Genomic DNA, 6,686 nt, shown 5'->3' with positions numbered 1-6,686 from the left:
AAAAAAAAAAAAAAACCTTTCAAATATTGTGGCAAGCTTAAGTTCTCTGACCCCTTCATTTTTCCTTCTAGAGGGATTGAACTTTAAGCATAAAAACAAGCCATGTTATATCAAGAGAACCCATTTGTATTAACCACAGAGAAGGTTAGGTGCTCCACTCTGAGGCATGCAAACATCCACCAACACCTGCTGAGGGTAGAGCTAGGTGTGGACCCTGGTGGCCCAAGATCTAGACCCTGGGCAATTAAGACAGGATGGAACACGAAAGGAGTTTTAAAAGGGAGGCAGGGGGAGGAAGAGAGACTGCAGGGCTCCCACCTAAAGTGGAAGTGGTTGGAAGGAGAGAACCCCAATGGGAAAAGTAATGTTTGCTCCATTCACTGTACTGCTGTACTGCAAGCATTTTCATGATGGGCCCATAAACGCTCACTCCAGCTGAGCCCTTCCAAATATCTCAGGGCCCAGAGATAGAGAGGCGTGTGACAGTGGTGGTTCCTTTCAAGACTTAGAGCCAGATCTGGATTCTACCTTTACAGACTAGCTGTACGACCTTAAGAAAGTTTCCTAATTTCCCTGGGCCATTTGCAAAATGAAGACAAGAGGTCTGCCTCTGACAAATTCAAGCAAGAATTAGAGGAACTTCTCTGTAGAGACTATCAACAGGGCCTAGGGCATGGTAGGCACCTCAGAAACCACTCCTTCCTTCTCTATTTCCTCCAGGACAAAGTTGCAACTTCTCTGATTTAATGTCACTCTCACTTCTGGGGCCAAGCTGTCCTACTCCTTTGCCCATGGTATATGTAATGGTTTCCAGTTCTATGCCTGGAGGTGACCACAGCCCTTGTCAACCACTGTGGCCACAGATAGTTCACAGATGCAATAAGGAGTAAAAGGTATTATAATAGAATGGAAAAGATGGTAAATTTTGTTATGTGTATTTTACCACTATTTTTAAAATCTATGGTAGCGTCCAGTTTGGGCTGAAAAACTCCATTAGGGACTACCTTTCGCAGGTTCTTGGTTTGAGGGATAGAGCACAGAGATGGGAAAGGATTTTTTCAGAGTCATGCAGGAACTAAGCAGCAGAGCCAAGACTGAGAGGCCTATCTTCACTCCGGACTAAGGTGTCTCTCACAATCTGATCTTATCCTCCCATTAAGAAGTAGGATGCTTGCTCCCCTGGGCATTGCCCACTTCAAGCATTAGCCATTCCTCCCCTCCATGCTTCTGGGGTCACAGCCAATCATCAGAATTTATCTAACAAGCACTTATTGAGTGAAACCTATTTGCCAGGCACTGTGCTGGGCTCCTAGAGAGGCATACGAGGCCACATCTGGTGGGGAAGAGAAATATATAACCAGATAACTACCCTATGACCTGCAAATTAAGCAACGTTCCTATAATTACTTACATTAAAAAGTCAACATCATGTCACTCCTCTGCTCAGAGCCCTCCACTGTTTCTTTTCCTAGAAAGGGGAAAATGGATCCAGAGGCTCTGGGAACAGACAAACCTAGGTCCTGACCCCAGCTCTACAATTTTTTTGTGTGTGTGGTAACATGTAAATAACATAAAATTTACTACTGTATTTTTAAGTGTACAGTTCAGCAGTGTTAAGTACATTCATATTGCCATGTAACCATCACCACTATCTATCCATCTCCAGAACTTTTTTTTTTTTAGAGATGGGATCTCACTATGTTGGTCAGGCTGGCCTCAAACACCTGGGCTCAAGCAATCCTCCTGCCTCAGCCTCTGAACATCTGGGATTACAGGTGTGCACTAGCACACCCAGCTATCTCCGGAACTTTTTCATCATCCGAAACTGAAGCTCTGTGCCCATTAAACAACTCCCCATTGCGTCCGTCCCCTGACCCCTGAAAGCTGCCACTCTACTTTATGTCTCTATGAATTTGACTATTCTAGGCACCTCATGTAAGTGGAATCATACATTATTTGTCCTTTTGTGATTGGCTTATTTCACTTAGCATAATGTTTTCAAGGTTTATCTATGTTGTGGCATGTATCAGAATTTCATTTGATTTTAGGGCTAAATAATATTCCATGGTGTGGATATACGACATTTTGTTTAGCCACTCATACATCAGTGGAGACTTGAGTTGTTTCCACCTTTTGGTTATTGTGAAGAATGCTGCTATGAATATGGGTGTACACATATCTGCTCAGTTTCCTGCTTTCAATTCTTTGGGGTATATACCTAGAAGTGAACTGCTAGATCATACAGTCATTCTATATTTAATTTTTTGAGGAATTGTCATATATATTTTCCACAATGGCTGTACCATTTTATATCATCTCCATCAGAAATGCACAAAGGTTCCAATTTCTCCACATCCTCATCAACACTTGTTATTTTCTGTTGGAGGAGGGGCTCTTTTTTATTACTATTATTATAAGAGCCATGGAAGTGGTATCTCATTGTGGTTTTGATTTGCATTTCTCTAATCCTTCGTGATGTTGAACATCTTTTCCTGTGCTTATTGACCATTTGTTTACCTTCAGAGAAATGTCTATTCAAGTCTTTTACCCATTTTTTCATTGGGTGGTTTATTTTTGTTATAGAAGTGCTTTCCAGCCCTGCCACTTTTAACTGTGCGTCCCTGAGCCACTGTGCCTCACTTTCCTCAACCGTAAAAAAATAACTTTTTAGGCCCAGCACAGTGGTTCACACCTGTACGCCCAGCGCTGTGGGAGGCCAAGATGGAGAATCACTTGAGGCCAGGAGTTTGAGACCAGTCTGGGCAACAGAGTGAGATCCTGTTTCTACGGACAATTTAAAAATTAGCCAAGTGTGGTGGCATGAGACTGTAGTCCCAGCTACTCAGGAGGCTGAGGCAGTAGGATCGCTTCAGCCCAGGAGTCTGAGGCTGCAGTGAGCTAGGATCATGCGACCTTACTCCAGCCTGGGTGATAGAGTGAGACCCTGTCTCAAAAAATAAAAATAAAAACAATTTTTTGAGAAGAAACTATTAATTTCTATTTCCTAGAGCTGTTGTGAGGATTAAAAAAGCAAGCAAGCAGAAACCAACCATTAGGGTGTCTGGCTAATGAAAAAAATAACTAGCATTTAGTGAGTACTCATTATATGCCAGGCATTAGGCAAAGCTCTTGACATGTATTAACTCATTTAATCAGGCTCTGCGTACTAATAGTGATGGCATGTAGGAGGTGAACCATGGCAGGGGCTTTGCTTTTCCCTTGTCTGGCTAATCACCCAGTGTGCCCAAGAGGAGGCTGCTGGACTTGCTGGGGACAAAGCAGCCTTTGACCTTGCTGATGCCAGGTTTTATTACCAGAACCCTCACGCACACCAAATCCACTGAGCTACCCTGCACCTCCACTGGGCCTGGCATAGTGAAAGGTCTCTAATACCTGCCTAATGTGCCTCCAGCACTCTCTAAGCCAAAGGACTTCACACAATCATGCATACAGCCCATCTTGAATCTGGAAACCACATCCTTGTACCCTGGGTAGTCCAGCCTTCCCCTGGCCCTGGGTGAGCCTGATGCCATTTAAATGTCCTGCCAAGCTTGCTGCCTTGAGAAAATCCTGGATTCTGATTTACTGCCTATCTGATGACTGGAAGAGGAAGCTGGATTTCCAGATGCCCACAGCTGGTGCCAAGCACCAGGCTGGCTGCAATGATCACCGTGGGAGCCAGCCAGCCAGCCAGCCTGGCCTGCCATGCCCACACACCAGACACCTGGAAAGAGGCTGAAGCGTTGCTATGTTCTGCCTTTTTCCACCAGCATGAGAATGAAAATAGCAGTGATTTAGAATTAATTCTGCAGATGAACATTTTTCAGTTTCCCAAATTTGGCAATCTTTCTCTCTTTTTTTTTTCCGCCCTCATTGCACGCCTTTTCTTCCACTTAAATAGAGAGGTTGAAGAAGATACTTAGTTCTCACCTTTTATGCAGGGTAAGTGGGTATTGGGTAGAGTCCAAGTTTCTCAGCCAGGCACCTGCCACCCCATCACATCTGGCTCTTGCCAATCTCTATAGCCTTAGTTCCCGCCACTTTCCCATCAACACGCCACCTGAACAGCCATGTCCTTTCATGTCTCTGAGTCTTTCCACACACCGCTCCCTCCCACCTGGAGTGTTTCCTGCTCCTGGATTGCCTAGAAGCTCCTATTTATCCTCAAAACCCAGTTCAGGTTTTTGGGGGGTTTTTTTGTTTTGTTTTTTGTTTTTTGAGGCAGGGTCTGGCTCTGTTGCCCAGGCTAGGGTGCAGCGGCGTCATCATAGCTCACTGCAGCCTCAAACTCCTGGGCTCAAGCAATCCTCCTGCCTCAGACTCCTGACTATAGGCATGCACCACCACGCCCAGCTAATTTTTTTTTTTTGTTTGTTTTTTTGTAGAGACAGGGGCCTTGCTATGTTGCTCAGGTTAGCTGAGACCTTTGTTAAATCCCTTCACCCTCTGAGCTTTGATCTCTCAAGGGGATTACAGTAGTTCCAATGTTCCAGCAAAAGAGCTAGCACAGTACTGGGCACATAAGAAATCATCAATGAATGAGGCTCCTCTTCCCTGTCACTTCAAGTTTTCCTTATCTTTCCTACAGCCGAAGCCCTCTGGGAGGGGAAATTCTACATGGCTCGGTGGTAGAACTGTACGCAGCTCGAACTCATGGGCCGGAAAGGCACAGTGATTAAGAGCACAGGCTCTGGAGCCAGGTTTCTTAGGTTCAAATCTCAGCTCACTAGCTGCTGTGTGACCTTGGGCAAGACATTTAATTTCTACCTCAGTCTCTTTATCTGTATTATAGTCATGCTAATAATAATAGCATCGATATCATAAGACTTTATAATGAGTAAGTGAAAGAGTGCTTGATAGTGCTTGGTAGTAAGCCCACACCGAACCAAAACATGAGCCAACTCTTCTATTCAACGTGAATTTAATACCTTGCACAGACTCAGTTTGGTCACCATCATAGCTGCTCGTGACTGGATCTGCCACCATGACTTGGGTCTGTGGGGACTAGAATCCCTGCACTGCCATTCCTTGCTGCCCTCACCCCACTCCTGGCCTAGAAGTATGGGGAACCTGGCTGCGGAGAGCTGTCCTGGGCACTGTGAGGGGGCAGAGCCCAGGCTCTGGAGTCAAGCCCAGCTGGGGTTTGAATCAGCTTTGCCACTTCCTAGCTGGGCTACGTTTCCTCTCCAGACCCCAGTTTCCTGCTAAGAACAACAATGTCTATCTTACAGAGCTGATTTGAGCATTAGAGGAGATAACATGAAAAGCACGTGGAATGCGGCCAGGCCCAGAGTAGGTGCTCAGTGAATAGCGACTCCCCCCTCACCTTCTTGCTGGCATTCTGCCCCCCCCGCTCTGGCACTGCCCACCAAGTTCAGAAGTGGCTGCTGCAGCTGTCATTTCTGAAAATACATTCCCCTGGCTGCTTTTGTCTTTTCATCCACGTCTTCCCCAAGCCCCTGAACATTCCCAAATCAAGGGTTTCAAAAGACAAAGAGCCCGTGCTGACCTATCCTTGCCACTGTGTTGGCAAATGTCCCAGAGGATCTTGCTCCTCCAGTCACTGAGCTTGACATTCAGTTCCCTCAGTCAAATTCACTCATATCTGACAAGACTAATGAGAAAAATAGGCAGAGATGATCAAAAGGGCTGACAAAGACTCTTGGGGCAACTCTCCCAGCAGGATTTCATGCCACACAAAAGTGCATGCAGGGGGTGTTCCATAAAAGCTCCTCCACTCACAGGCATCCCTCATGCCCAGAGATACCAAAAATGGTTCCCATGACAACACTGCTGCAAATGTTATATATAAATGTGTGCGTGTGCTCCTGTGTGTATACAGCCACACACAGATGCACAGAAATAAACTCTTGGCACAATTTTTTCCCGTTCCAAACATGAAATAACCTGCAAGATTGATTGCTGGAGAGGAGGACAAAGAAGGTTTTGAACAAATATGCTTCCAACAGACTGGCTCTGGGTGATGTACACCTGTTTATATGTGGGTCTGTTTTGCTTCCTGCGCCTGGAAATAGTAGATATTCAATAAATAATTGCTGAAGGAATGAATAAGTGATGAATAAGTGGAAGACAGGGAAGGAGGGAGGGAGGAAGAGAGGCAGCCTGGAATGTCAGAGTGGGAAGGGCTCCAGCTGAGTATCCAATCTAATCTAACCCTCCTATTCTTGTGTTGGAGAAACTGAGGCTCAGAGAAGGAAAGGAATCTTGCTGAAAGCCACAAAAGGACTTACTAGCAGAGCCCCAATCCTGGAAATTCATTAAGTAAGCACTTAATGAATGAGTTAAATTTCTATCTGAATAATAAACATATATTGAGCAATTATTATGTGCCAGCCACTAGGTATGTACAGACATTATTTCACATAAAATTTGCAAATGTGCAAGGGATGCGTTAGGATTCCCATTTAACAGAGCTGGAAACTACAGCTCTGAACGGTGAAGTCACTTGACCAAGGTGTAGAGCTAGGTGCTGGTTGGAGTAGGGTTTATTTATTTATTTATTTATTTATTTATTTATTTATTTTTTGAGACAGAGTCTCACTGTGCTGCCCTAAGTAGAGTGCCATGGCATCAGCCTAGCTCACAGCAACCTCGAACTCTTGGGGACAAGGGATCCTCCTGCCTCAGCCTCCCAAGAAGCTGGGACTACAGGCGCGCACCAAGAT

The sequence above is a fragment of the Lemur catta genome, chromosome 3 (genome assembly GCF_020740605.2).
Source record: "Lemur catta isolate mLemCat1 chromosome 3, mLemCat1.pri, whole genome shotgun sequence".
Lineage (NCBI taxonomy): Eukaryota > Metazoa > Chordata > Mammalia > Primates > Lemuridae > Lemur > Lemur catta.
This window is presented reverse-complemented; position numbering follows the sequence as displayed.